The 15,546-nt window shown below is 42.1% G+C and overlaps 1 protein-coding gene across 1 annotated transcript in view; it reads right to left on the bottom strand.

Annotated features, from left to right (window-relative positions):
• Positions 1 to 15,546, bottom strand: part of gpc5a (glypican 5a) — a 1,026,959-nt gene that overhangs the window by 430,625 nt on the left and 580,788 nt on the right. The window lies entirely within an intron of this gene.

Below are 15,546 nucleotides of genomic sequence, written 5' to 3'. Positions count from 1 at the left end.
GAAAACACGGAGGGCTTGGAGGCCCTGGTCATGGCGGATGGAGGTGTAGAGGGTTTGGATATCCATGGTGAAGATGAGGCGTTGGGGGCCGGAGAAACGGGAGTCTTGGAGGAGGTGGAGGGCGTGGGTGGTGTCTCGAACGTATGTGGGGAGTTCCTGGACTAGGGGGGATAGGACAGTGTCGAGGTAGGTAGAGATGAGTTCAGTGGGGCAGGAGCATGCTGAGACAATGGATCGACCAGGGTGGTCAGGCTTGTGGATCTTGAGAAGGAGGTAGAACCGGCCCATCTCTACCTCCAACCCAAAATCCACAAACCTGACTGGCCTGGTCGACCTATTGCCTCTGCCTGTTCCTGCCCCAATGAACTCATCTCCTCTTATCTTAAGGCAAAAGTGAGTACTGCAGATGCTAAAGGTTAGATCCAAGAGTGTGGTGCTGGAAAAGCTGGAATTCCTGATGAAGGGCTTTTGCTCTAAATGTTGATTTTCGTGCTCCTTGGATACTGCCTGACCAGCTGTGCTTTTCAAGCACCACACTCTTGGCTCACCTTTTCTTAACTCAGTTCTGTTCCCTATGATCCAGGAACTCCCTGCCTACATATCTCACCTTCACCATGGACATCTGTACACCTGTATTCCACATGATATGGGTCTAAAAGCCCTTTTCTTTCCTCTCCCACAGACCCAGCCAAGTCCTCCTCCACTGACACACTCATTTGCTGGGCAGAACTCGTCCTAACCCTTAACAACTTTTCCTTTGAATCCTCGCTCTTACTATAAACTAGAGGGGTGGCTATGGGTTTGAACTATGCCTACCTCTTTCTAGGGTACGTGGAACAATCCCTCTTCTGCAGTTATATCAGCACCATCCCCTACCTTTTCCTCTGCTACGTTGATGACTGTGTTGGCGCTGCCTTGTGCTCCCAGGAAAAGCTTGAAGAGTTCATCAACTTCACACACACCTTCCATCCTGACCTCCAATTCACGTGGGCCATCTCTGACACCTCATCTCCTTCCTTATTGAGTACAGGAGTTGGGAGGTCATGTTGTGGCTGTACAGGACATTGGTTAGGACACTGTTGGTTCAGAAAAGATTTACAAGGATGTTGCCAGGGTTGGAGGATTTGAGCTATAGGGAGAGGCTGAACAGGCTGGGGCTGTTTTCCCTGGAGCTTCGGAGGCTGAGGGGTAACCTTATAGAGGTTTACAAAATTATGAGGGGCATGAATAGGATAAATACACAAAGTCTTTTCCCTGGGGTTGGGGAGTCCAGAACTAGAGGGCTAGGTTTAGGGTAATAGGGGAAAGATATAAAAGAGACCTAAGGGGCAACTTTTTCACGCAGAGGGTGGCATGTGTAAGGAATGAGCTGCCAGAGGATGTGGTGGAGGCTGGTACAATTGCAACATTTAAGAGGTATTTGGATGGGTATATGAATAGGAAGGGTTTGGAGGGATATGGGCCGGGTGCTGGCAGGTGAGACTAGATTGGGTTGGGATATCTGGTTTGACCAAAGGGTCTGTTTCCATGCTGTACATTCTATGACTCTATGATCTGTCTCCAACTCCAGCAACCGACTAAGCACTGACATCTATTTCAAACCCAACTCCCACAGCTATTTCGACTACACCTTCTCCCACCTCCCCTCCTGCAAAACTGCTGTACCATACTCTAATTTCCAATGCCTCTGCCTTATCTATTCCCAGGATGAGTGATTCCACTCCAGAACATCCCAGATGTACTTCTACTTCAAGGATCATAATTTCTCCTCCCCTGTGGTCAACAATGTCTTTAACCATATCTCCTCCATTTCCCACACCTTTATCTTCAAACCATTCAACCCACACACCCAACCACAACAAGGATTGTTGGTCCTCACATACCATCCCACCAATCTCCAAATCCAATTCATCATCCCCTGCAATTTCTGCCACCTGCACTCAGACCCCACAACCAAAAAGTTACTTTCTTCCCCACCCCATCAGCTTTCTGCAGTGACTGTTCCCTCAATGGCTCCTTTGTTAGGTCCACACTCCCCACCAACATCTGCTTCACACCTGGCATTTTCCCTACAGCTGCAGGACGTGTAACACCTATCTCCTTGCCTCCCCTCTTACCCTTAACTGTAAAGAATCATTCCAGTTTGGCAGAGATTCACCTACATTCCTCTAACCTGATTTATTGCATTCATTGCTCCTGATATGGTCTCCTCTACATCAGAGAAACCGAGCACAAACTCAGGAATCTGTTCAGGGAACATTGATGGTCCATATGTTCCAATCAACCTCGCCTTCCAGTTGTTGGCCATTTCAACTACGCCTCCCAACCACCGATGACATGTCCATCCTGGGCCGCCTCCACCATCAAAATAAGGCCACATGCAAACTGGAAGAAGAACACCTCATTTTCCGCCTTGGAAGCTTACAACTATACAGCCTTAACATAGAACTCAATAGTTTCCAAATCTCTCCACCCCCCACCTCCTCCCAGGTCCAGCCCCCCTTTCTACCCTGCCCCTTGACCTGATCTAACCTGATCATCTTCCTTCCCACCTATCCGCTCCACCCGGGCCAATGAACAATCACAATCACCTCCTAACTGCATCCATTTATCGCCATCTCATCTACCTTTCCCTCAGCTCCTTACCCCTCCCTCTATTTATTTCTCAGCCCCCTTCCCCCTCCTCAGTCCTGATGAAAACTTCCGACCTGAAACATTGACTTTCTTGCTCCTCTGATGTTGGTTGACCTGTTGTGCTTTTTCCAGCTCCACTTTATTTTCTAAGAAGAGAGAAGTCCTCTATTCTCAGACAAACACGACAAAAACATTCAGATTGTTAGCCTTTATTAATAACACATGCAGGATACCTACCAAGGTTCTCAGTGCAGTGTAGAGAAGGCAATGGCTCGGTGGCGCATGAGGTAGTGGCAAACGCCTTACATAAGAACTAGGAGCAGGAGTAGGCCATCTGGCCCTCCAAGCCTGCTCCGCCATTCAATAAGATCATGGCTGATCGTGTCATGGCCTCAGTTCCACCTACCTGCCCTCTCACAGTAATCTTTAATTCCTTTATTGTTAAAAAAGATCTACCTTAAATTGAAACACATTTACTGAAGTAGTATCAATTACTTCACTGGGCAGAGAATTCCATAGATTCACAACCCTCTTGGTGAAGAAGTTCCTTCTCAATTTAGTCTGAAATGTGCTCGCCCTAAGCTTGAGGCTATGCCCACTTGTCCTAATTTCAGCCACCAGTGGAAACATCTTCTCTGCTTCTATTTTATCTATTCCCTTCATAATTTTATATGTTTCTATAAGATTCCCCCCTCATACTTCTAAACCCCAATGAATATCCCAGTTTACTCAGTCTCTCCTCATATACCAACTATCTCAACACCAGAATCAATCTAGTGAAACTCCTCTACCCCCTCCAGTGCCAGTACATCCTTTCTCAAGTAAGGAGACCAAACCTGCATGCAGTACTTCAGGTGTGGCCTCACTAGCAACCAATATAGCTGCAACATAAGCTCCCTGCTTTTAAACTCAATCCTATTCGCAACGAAGGACAAAATTCCATTTGCCATCCTTATTACTTGTTGCACCTGCAGACCAACCTTCTGTGATTCATGCACAAGAATACCCAGATTCCTCTGCGTAGCAGCATGCTGCAACTTTTTACATTTAAGTAATAGTCCTTTTTACTGTTACTCCTACCAGAATGGATGATTTCACATTTATTAACATTGTATTCCATCTGCCAGACCTTTGCCCACTCACTCACTCTGCCTCAGAACCCTCCAACCCCAGGGCATCAATGTAGACTTTACCAGTTTCCTCATTTCCCCTCCCCCCACCTTATCTCAGTTCCAAACTTCCAGCTCAGCACCATCCTCATGACTTGTTCCACCTGTCCATCTTCCTTCCCACCTATCTGCTCCACTCGTCTCTCCGACCTATCACCTTTACCCCTTCCTCCATCCACCTGTTGCACTCTCAACTACCTTATCTCCAGCCCCACCCCTTCCCATTTATCTCTCCATACCTGAGACTTACAACCTCATTTCTGATGAAGGGCTCCTGCCTGAAACGTCAATTTTCCCACTCATCGGATGCTACCTGACCTGCTGTGCTTTTCCAAAACCACTCTAGTCTCAACTCCTCCCTCATCCTATTGAAGTCTCCCTTGTTTAAGCACACAACACTGGTATTGGATTTTGTGTTCATACTCTCCACCTATATCTTAACTTCAACCGCACTGTGATTGTTCCTTCCAAGAGGATCTCTAATTATTAATTATTCCTGTCTCATTACACAGGACCAGATCTAGGATAGCTTCCTCCTTCGTCGGTTCCATTATGTACTGTTCAAGAAAACTATCACGGATACACATATTGAACTCCTCCTCAAGGCTACCCTGACCAAGCTGGTTTGACCAATCAACATGTCGATTAAGATCCCCCATGCTAATTGCCATTCCATTTTTACAGGCATTAGTTATTCCTTTGTTTATTGCCCACCCAAATGTGATGTTACTACTTGGTAGCCTACAGACTACGCCTATCAGTGAGTTTTTCTTGTTAGAATTTCTAATTTCCACTGAAATGGATTCATCCTTATTCTCCATAGAACCTATTTCATCTATTAGCACCACCCTGGTGTTGTCCTTGAATATCAGAGCTACACCACCTCCTTTACCTTCCTGTTTATCCTTCCGAATAGTCTGATGTCTCTGGATATTTAACTCCAAGTTGTGATCAGCCTGTAACCATGTCTCTGTAATAGATACTAAATCATATTCATCTGCGAAGATTTGTGCTGTTAACTCATCGACCCTGTTATGAATGGTACAAGATTTAAGTAAAGTGTCCTTATGCTTTTTTTTCATATTCTCATGATTTCCAACATCTCAAATAATATCATGTGAGTTATCCTTTCTTTTTACGTCTTTCATAGTCTGCCACCTTTGGAGGCAATAAAGCAGATACTGAAGAATAAAACTATTGTCCACTGTCATTTTCAGAAAATAGAAGAAGACATGAGTCATCTGTTTATGGCTGGGGTTATAACATTCAATCGGCAAATTTGTAATTTTTTTTATTTGTTCATGGGATGAGGGCTTTGCTGGCTAGGCCAGCATTTATTGCTCATCCCTAATTGTCCAGTGGGCAGTTAAGAGTCAACCATATTGTTATGAGTCTAGAGTCACATATCAGGATGTCAATTTGACTGCCAGGAATGAACTGACAGAGGAAGTGATGGAGGCTGGTATCATTGCAACATTTAAAAGGCATTTGGATGGCTATATAAATAGGAAGGGTTTGGAGGGATATCGGCCAGGTGTTGGCAGGTGGGAGTAGATTGGGTTGGGATATCTGGTCAGCATAGATGAGTTGGACTGAAGGGTCTTTTCCATGCTGTACATCTCCATGACTCTATGACTCTAAGCTAATTAATAACCACTTGGAAAGGCATGGGTTAATTAGAGATAGTCAGCATAGCTTTGTCAGAGGTAGATCCAGCGTATCAAATTTGTTTTGAAAATGTGGTCAAGTGTGTGGATGAGGGAAGTTCAGTTGAGACATTTTATATGCATTTTAGCGAAGATTTTGACAAGGTCGCTCATTGGAGACTGACTGAGAAGGTTAAAGCACATGAAATTGAGGGAAACTTGGTGAGATGGATCAAATACTAGCTTATTAATAGGACACAAAGCATAGTGTTGAGCGACTGGAGGTCAGTGTTCAGTGATGTACCACAAGGACCAGTACTGGGGCACTTATTGTTTGTCATAATGTTAAGCAAATTTGCAGATAACAACAAGATTTGTGGAGTGGTTACTAGTGAAAAAGATGGGTGTAGGTTACAGGAAGATATAGATGGGTTGGTCAGATAGTCAGACCAGTGGCAGATAATATTTAACCCTGACAAGATGCACTTTGGAAACACAGTGGCATAGTGGTTAGTACTGCTGTCTCACAGCGCCAGAGACCTAGGTTCAATTCCCACCTCAGTCTGTGTAGAGTTTGCACATTCTTCCCGTGTCTGTGTGGGTTTCCTCCGGGTGCTCCGGTTTCCTCCCACAGTCCAAACATGTGCAGGTTAGGTGAATTGACCATGCTAAATTGTCCATAGTGTTAGGTGAAGGGGTAAATGTAGGGGAATGGGTCTGGGTATGTTGCTCTTCGGAGGGTTGGTGTGGACTTGTTGGGCCGAAGGGCCTGATTTAACACTGTAAGTAATCTAGTCTAATAAGATGAGGGACCATTTAATGAATGGCAGGACACTGGTCAGCATAAAGGAACAGAGGGTTCTTAGCATAATTATTCACAGATCTCTGAAGTCAGCAGAGCATGCGACTAGGATAGTTAAGAAGGTATATGGAACATTTGCTTTCATCAGTCATGGCATAGAGTGTAAGAGCAAGGAGATAATGTTAGAGTTGTGTAGAGTATTAGTCAGGCCACAGCTGGAGTACTGTCTGTAGTTCTGGTCACCTCTTGAGAAAAAGGAAGTGATAGCACTAAGAGGGGACACAGACGAGGTTAACCAGAATGTTGCATGGGATAGAGAAACTGAGCTATAAGGAGAGACTAGATGGGCTTAGTTGCTTTCATCAGTCATGGCATAGAGTGTAAGAGCAAGGAGATAATGTTAGAGTTGTGTAGAGTATTAGTCAGGCCACAGCTGGAGTACTGTCTGTAGTTCTGGTCACCTCATGAGAAAAAAGAAGTGATAGCACTAAGAGGGGGCACAGACGAGGTTAACCAGAATGTTGCGTGGGATAGAGAAACTGAGCTATAAGGAGAGACCAGATGGGCTTAGATTATTTCTTTAGAGCAGAGAAGACTGAGGGGGGACATGATTGAGGTGTGTAAGATTATAAGCAGTATGGACAGGATGAATAGAGAGCAGCTGCTGCCCTTGGCTGGTGGGTCGTTCATGAGAGGACATAGTTTTAGATTAAGGGAACGGTGATTCAGAGTGGATTTGGGTAAAAGTTATTTCGTTCAGCAGGTGGTGGCAATCTGGAATGAATTGCCTGGGAAGGTAGTGGAGGCTGGAAACGTAATAACCTAAAAACAATTGGATGAGTACTTCAAATATTAAAGCCAAGGGGGCATAACTACAAATTGAGGGGTGATAGATTTAAGACAGATGTCAGAGGCAGGTTCTATATGCAGAGAGTGGTAAGTGCGTGGAATGCCCTACCTGCTAATGTAGTCAACTCAGCCACATTAGGGAGATTTAAACAATCCTTAGATAAGCACATGGATCATTTTGGGATAGTGTAGGGGGACGAGCTGAGAATAGTTCACAGGTCGACGCAACATTGAGGGCCGAAGGGCCTTTTCTGCGCTGTATTGATCTATGTTCTATGATATGGGACAAATACAAGAAGTTAGGATTAGCGCACTTTTAGTGGTACTTCTGTTGGTCTAGACTCGATGGGTTGAAGAACCTTTGCTGCGTTGACTCCTGGCTTCATAGCTCCAATGCGGGAAGTCCTGGAATGATGGTGGGGCATTGACTTTAGCAAAGGTGGAGTGGGTACTCCTGGCTGTGGTAGGCCCGGCCCGGAATATGGATTCTTTTAGTGGTAGCAGATCATTAATTGCAGCAGTTTCGGTACCCAGAGCTGAGGGGATTGGGGGGGGGGAGGTGGTGGTGTGTGCAGTAAGGGACCTTGCAGAAATCCCTCGATCATGTTTGGGACCTTGACCAATGAACTCTATTTAAGTAACTTTTTACATTCTTTTGTATCTCAAAATGGTTCTGGATTGTGGCAACAGAACACTTTTCACTGTATCTCCCCTGAGAAACTATGACAGTGAATCATTCATTCATATACCCATTCACTAACTTCAAACAAGACCTTGAAATTTACCACAACTTTGTGAGTGATGTAAGAAATGATTGTGGTGTGTCCTTCTCTTGACTTTACACCTCTGTGACAGAGCCCTTTGAGGGATACACACTCTGCATTTATGGTAAAAATGGGATGAGACAATCTGGCTAAAAGTGTGGAGCAGCAATGATGCAGTTTAAAGTTTGAGAGGAATGGCAAATTAATGATGATAGCAACATCTAGGAAAATATTTCTCTAGTTGGTGCACTTGCACTCAGAGTTAAGATAAAATTACTGTACTGTGGTGTTGATGTAAATATCTGTCACCAATAACAAATTATAGGGTAAATACAACTTGATATGTAGTGGTTTTGTATTGCATCATTTTATTTATGCCACATCAATTTGCATCATGTTACTTTGTCAAAGCTATTCTCCAACAAATATTCTGCCCAATACTATACAGCACCTTTCATCAGATCAAAATATAGAAACATGCTTCAAAATCACAATTACAACCAGGACATCTTTCATTTATAGTTGATCTCAAAGTTGATATTTTGATTAAATTTAATGTGCAGCAGCTTACATTATTTTTTATACAGAATATGAAAACCTAGACTGTCTCCAGCTTCAAGACTTTCATGCACCAGAACTAAGACTGAAACTGAAGAACAATTATTTTGACAAGTTCAGCAGTTTAATATAATGCTTGACTGGCGGTTTAAGCTTGGTGCTTTTCCTTTTGTGTGAACTGACAGATTGAAATGAATTTAAGACCAAATCATTCATGAATCGATAAATTTTCTCACTTGGCAAAATCAAATGAAAACCTCACATCTGTTTTATTTTATTGCAGTTGTGTGTAGATTGAATTGTGCAGTCATTGTTCAGATGTCATTCATGTTTGAGAATTCAAGATTTTTGTATGCATTTATGCTTTTTCAATATTTGCATTTGGGTTTTATAGAATCACAGAAAGGTTGCAGCATAAGACGTACCCACTTGGCCTGTCATATCTATTCTGGCCCCATGCATGATCAAGTCATCAAAACTGTTCACTTGCCTTTCTCCTTTCCACTGTAGATGCATATACAGATTCTTCTGTAGAACATGTAAGTATGTATATTGCTCACTTCTATAGCATTTGTTAGAAAATCAACAACATGGGGGAACAAATTTAGCAATTTTTCTTTCTAGTTCTTCAAAATTACAGATAGAATATAACATATATAGAAAGTTAGTTCAACTATATTGTGCCAGCATCTCGATAGTTCTACTGAAGGTCATTTTTATATTTTAAAATATTTTATGTCAAACAATATAACTCTCAAAAAAATGTCTTGAATATTTGGAGTTAATTTATGCTTATTATATTGCTATATTGGAGGTGACATTGAGCTCGTTATGTCAATTATTATGAGCTATAGAATATTCTATTTTGTGATGACCAATATTTATGCTGTTAATGCCATGACATCAAGACCACAGATTTACAGTGACTGAATATGCTAAGCTCCACTTTAATCAAAAGATGTTCTATTTTTTTTTCAAGCGCTTGAAAATTCAAGTCCACAGATTGATTATTCTTCTAAGGAAAAGAATTATAGATCGATGGCCTTAAGTTTGTGATATCTCTGTACAGTATTCCTATTTGTAATAGTTACTAATTTTAAAGCTGACTATGCATACAATATCACTGGCAAAGTGCACAGGTTAAATAGGTATTTGAGGTTTGGGAGCATTCAGTCATCTAAATGCATGTTGCACTGAAAATTATACTATGTTTCAGATGTTTGTTTTTACTTAGGACATATTGCTTCCAGTGACTGTAAAATGAGCTATATTGTGAGTGCAAATGATAATGTGCAGTAATTCTTAGCACACACAATTTTGTTCAGCAAGTGTCCAATAGAGGAGTTAGATTACATATGAGGTTCTGAGCTTTGCAAGCACAAACTGATTGAGTATGGTCAGTACTGAACTATTCTGCGCAGCTAAATGGAGGTGCTGTTTGATGCAATCTACAGTTGTTAGATATTTGGCATTTCCACGAAACTGAAATCCATGTCCCATATTAGCCATTCATATGTTTGGCAGAACATCTTTCTGATTCGACAGTCGCATCTTGTTAACAGAAAATACTACTTATATTGCTATTGGGTTGTACAATGGTGAAGTGTCTAGCTTTACGTATTTCTCAAACGTTTTAGATATCATAACCTTCTGGGATTACTTGAGGCAGACTGGAAACTCTTCAGGTCAAAAATGGTGGTCTAGGCTCTTTTGAGTATGCATGACACATAGTAAGTAATGATCTGATCAGAGTAACAATTATCCTACAAAATTGGCATGATACTATTCTAGTACAGTGAGCAAATGGGTTGGGCCCAATTTTGAAAGTCAAATAATTCTGTTCTTATAGTCCAAAGAATAGAAAAGGTGAGAAATATTGGTGACTCAATGTAAACCTTGGTAACATTCTTCAGCTGTCTCCCAAAAGAGAGGTCTGATTGACATCAGCATGACCTCCGCCATGGGTACAACAATGAACATGGGTACAACAGGTCTTATATCCACCCTAGTCACAATGGGGACTAAACAGTATGCTGTTTGCACAAATCTAGTCTACACTGCATTAATACCAATAATGGACTCGGTTGTCTTCGATAGAAGAAGACTGGAAATTACACTGTGATAAATTAATGAACATTTATTGGCTATTAGTACTACATACAAAGTATATTTTACAGGAGTTCATCAACATCTTTTCTCTCAGGTTCCAGCTATGTGATCTCATATCATCTGATTTCACTGATGTACTCTAACAACTAGATTGATAATAGCTATTAGCCCCTCATATTATGCATTCCCTCTAGTCCTTCAGTCTGCCATAAACTATTTGCATTTTTAAAATACTCCGATCCCCAACTCACACTCCTTGTACTGGAGGCTTTAATTTCCAACTGTGTCCTTGGTTTCTAAGAGGACGTGTAGAACATAAACTCTCGACAGACATCTCCTTAGAAAGTACTGACATCAGTAGATTGAGATTTCTGCTTATTAATCATTGCAGAAAGATGATGGATGGAGATCCTGATCCTCTCTGCTTTCTTTTTTATACTCTCTAGCTCACTGGAAAAGTTTAAGTTCTTAGCTGCTCATACAAAAAAGACTAGAGCTCAAACAATTCCTGTGAATGATACAACTTTATCGCCCACACTGCTACAACTAAGAAAGAATGGTAGAAAGGCACATTCATGAATGAACAAGGTGAGCAAAGTGAAGAACAAAGAGTATTCTGAAAAAGAAATGGAGACATTCCTGCCAAGATTGTAAGAATTTCTCTTTCTTTAGGGAATGGTTCTTTTTACATGCTCTCATCAGTGTAAGTGGACTCTCCAAAATGCACTATCATCAGTGAAACTGTGGTGACACTGACATCAGAGGTGAAGGAAAGCTATAGATTAAGATAAATTACACTGAATTGCACCACTTCCATTATCAAAGCATGTAATTCGCTCCCCTCTCTATCACCCATATCCAATGTAGTCTGTCAGGTGGTGCGGATTATTTACAAAAGAATTAATATTCTTCACTGGTTGCTAAATTTTGCTCAAGTTCATTACAGTATTTTGCTCAAATTATTATAGTATTGCATTGCAAACTAAAGGCAGAATCAAAAGTTTTGAGACAGAGATAGAAATTAGTGGAAAAACTCAGCTGGTTTGGCTGCATTGTGGATAGAAAGCAGATTTAGGTATTCCAGTGTTTGAGTCATAAAATGTTAGTACACGTAATCAAAAAGGCTAACTTGAGGTAGACTGAAAACTATTCAGTTCAAAAATGGTGGTCTAGGCTCTTTTGAGTATGCTGTCCTTTATTATGACAGGAATATAAGAATAATGATTTTATGTTTCAGTTATGCAGAGCATCGGTGAGACCACATTTTGAACACCAAGTGTAGATATTGATCTTCTTAGTAAGGGCAGGAAGTAAATGCATTTAGTAGTGGTTCATGGGACACCTACTGGATTGATACCTGGAATGAGCCTGTTGCTCGATAGGTTGGACATGTTTCAACTAGAGTTTAGGTGAGTAAGAGATGATTGACTGAAGTATATAAGATCCTGAATGATGAGGAGAATTTTGTTTTCTTCAAAGGGTTGTGTGAGTTTTGAACACTCTGCCTCAGAAAGAAGTGGATAAAGGGTTATTGAATATTTTTAAGGTAGAGGTGGATTTTCGTTAGGTAGGGTAATCAAATTCATCAAGATAGAGTCAGAGAGTCATACAGCACAGAAACAGACCCCTCGATCCAACTCGTCCAGCTATATAATTGAATTGATTTTATTGTCGTGCGTACCAGGGCACAGTGAAAAGCTTTGTCTTGCGAGCAGTACAGGCAGGTCACATAGTTAGTAACATAGGTAAGTAAATAATAGGTAAACAGCGGCAAAAACAAAAACACAGGTACAGGCGAATGTCAAGAGTTTGTGAGTCCATTCAGTATTCTAACAATGGTAGGGTAAAAACTGTTACAAAACCGGATGATGCATGTTCAGGCTTCTGTACCTTCTCCCCAATGGTTGAGGTTGTAGAAAAAGCATTGTCAGAGTGGGATGGATCTTTGAGAATGCTGGCAGCCTTTCATTGACAGCAGACCTGATAGATGGATTCTATCGTTAGGAAATTGGCCTTTGTGATTGTCCAAGCCGAGGTCACCACTCTCTAACCATCTCTGATCTTGAATGGTACAGTTGACATACCACTGAGTGATACATCCAGATAGAATGCTCTCAATGGCAAGGGTAATTGCCATCATGCCAAATTTCCTCAGCTGCCTGAGGAAGAAGAGACATTGTTGGGTCTTTGTAACCAGTGTGTCCACACAAAGAAACCAAAAAACCTTGTTGTGGATGACCATTCCCAGGAGCTTGACACTCTCCACCTGTTCCACTTCTGTGCTCTTAATGTGTGAAGGGGCATGAGTAACATCCCACCGAAAGTCAATGATGAGTTCCTTGGTTTTGCCAGCATTGAGAGCTAGGTTGTTCTCCTGCCTGTAGTCTGTTTTGTTGCCATCTGAGATTCGACCGACTATGGTGGTGTCATCAGCGAATTTGTAAGTGGCATTAGTCTGGTATTTTGCGATGCAGTCATGGGTATGCAGTAAGTACAGTAGGGGGCTGAGTATGCACTCTGGGGGGACTCCAGTGTTGAGTGTTAGTGAGGATGAAATATTGTGCCCAATCTTCATTGATTGTGGCCTATGGGTCAGGAAACTGAGCATCCAGTTGCAGAGAGTGGGACTTAGTCCAAGATCGCTAAATTTAGTAATCAGTCTCAAGGGGATTATTGTATTGACAGCTGAACTGTAGTCAATGAGTAGGATTCTTATGTAGCTGTTCTCAGTGTTAAGATGTTCGAGGGAGGAGTGAAGAGCAAGTGATACGGCATCTACCGTGGATCTGTTGGTCCGATAGACAAATTGGAGTGGGTCAACAGTAGTAGGGAGGCTGGAGTTGATTAATGCCATGACCAGCCATTCAAAGTTAGGGCCACTGGGCGGTGGTCATTGAGACATGCTGCAAGAACCTTCTTAGGCACAGGGATGATGTTGGCCCTCTTGACACAGGCAGGGACAGCGGCCTGCTGCAGGGAGAGGTTGAAGATGTCCAAGAAGACCTCTACCAGTTGATCTTCACCTGCTCTGAGTGCACGGCTTGGTACTCCGTCTGGTCCCATCGCTTTCCTTGGATTTACGCAAAGGAAAACTGATTTGTCCTCTGATGCAGTGACTGCTGGGATAGGTTCATCAGGACTTGTCAGGATAGGTGTTACCTGTCTGCCGAAATTCTGCTCAAAGCGAGCATAGAAGGCATTGAGATGATCTGGGGGGGAATATGTCATCGTCTGCTATCTTGCACTGTCTCTTTTTAGAATCTGTGATGTCATTCAGCCCTTGCCATAGTCGCCGGGTGTCTGCCTGTGTCTCTAGTTTGGATCGGTATTGGTCCTTAGCTGTATTAATGGCTCTGTGAAGGTTATACTTGAGTGGGCCTCCTGATCTGAAGGCTTCATGCTTGGTTTTTAGCAGGTTCTGTATGTCCTGATTCATCCATGGTTTCCTACTGGGAATACCCAGATTGATTTCCTCGGTATGCCTTTCCTATTCATGTACCTACCCAAATATCTTTTCAATGTGTAACTGTTCCTGCATACATCACTTCTTCTGGCAGTTCATTAAACATATGGACTACTCTGTATGTGAAAATGTTCTCCCTCAGGTTCTGTGACGATGTTGTCACTTTAAAAAGGTTATTTTGTCCTGGATTTTTTTGAAGAGAGGAGTGTAAAGGCAGAGGTGCTTAAGTGGCTAGGGCGTTTGCCTGTATTCATAGTATAAGTACTTTTAGGCTTTTTTCTCAAAAACAGTTTAACAATGGAAGGGGAGTGGCCAGTTCCCCCAGTTCAGGTTTTTAAATTTTTTTTTTGTTGTAGCAGTCATAAGATGTTTGAGTCCAGAAGGGTTGCAAGCTTCAGTGAATGATTGCTAACTGATTATCTCTGAAATCTCTTTGGATGTTGTTCCCTCCTGTCTGTAAGAATCTGTGTTTGAATTTATCTTTTTTTGCTAAGGGATGTTGCTATATTGGATCTGTTAATTAGTTAAGTTACTGTATCAAGTATTCGGTTAAATTTTCTAACAGTTAAGTTTTTGTAGATTCCACTTTGTTTGTTTGTGTTTAACTGTAGTGTTTAAACAAATTGTGTTTTGCTTAAGTGGGTTGACCAATTGCATCACACCTTTGGAACACCCACTTCACATCCAACTTTAAACTAAGAAAAAGTTAGGGTCGAGGTAACTTTCTTATAATATTTTGAGGGTGTCTGGTCAGGTCTATAGCAGTCCTTTTCCAATCTTTCTCCTCTCACCTTTGATATATGCCCCCCGAGTTATGAACTGCCCAATCCAAGGAAAAGACCTTTACTATTCATCTTGTCTATACCCCTCATGCTTTTATAAATCTATGTAAAATCTCCCCTCAACCTCCTATGCTTTCATTTAAAAAAATCCCAGCCTATCCAGTCACTCTTCATAACTCAAGTTCTCTAGTCCCAGCAACATCCTTATAACTCTTTTCTGATTTTATAATATCCTTTCTACAGTAGGATAATCAAAACTGTACACAGCACTCCAGAGGTAGCCTCACCAATGTTCTGTACAATCATAACATCCCAAATCTGAGGTCTGAACAATGAGGAAGCAGCATATAATGCTTCTTCTTAACTAATCTGGATTAGAGTGGTGCTGGAAGAGCACAGCAGTTCAGGCAGCATCCAAGGAACAGTAAAATTGATGTTTCGGGCAAAAGCCCTTCATCAGGAATAAAGGCAGAGAGCCTGAAGTGTGGAGAGATAGGCTAGTTGAGGGTGGGGGTGGGGAGAAAGTAGCACAGAGTACAATAGGTGAGTGGGGGAGGGGATGAAGGTGATAGGTCAGGGAGGAGAGGGTGGAGTGGATAAGGAGATAGGCAGGTAGGACAAGTCCGGACAAGTCATGGGGACAGTGCTGAGCTGGAAGTTTGGAACTAGGGTGAGGTGGGGAAGGGGAAATGAGGAAACTGTTGAAGTCCACATTGATGCCCTGGGGTTGAAGTGTTCCGAGGTGGATGATGAGGCGTTCTTCCTCCAGG

Source organism: Chiloscyllium plagiosum, chromosome 6 (genome assembly GCF_004010195.1).
Source record: "Chiloscyllium plagiosum isolate BGI_BamShark_2017 chromosome 6, ASM401019v2, whole genome shotgun sequence".
NCBI lineage: Eukaryota > Metazoa > Chordata > Chondrichthyes > Orectolobiformes > Hemiscylliidae > Chiloscyllium > Chiloscyllium plagiosum.
This window is presented reverse-complemented; position numbering and strand designations above follow the sequence as displayed.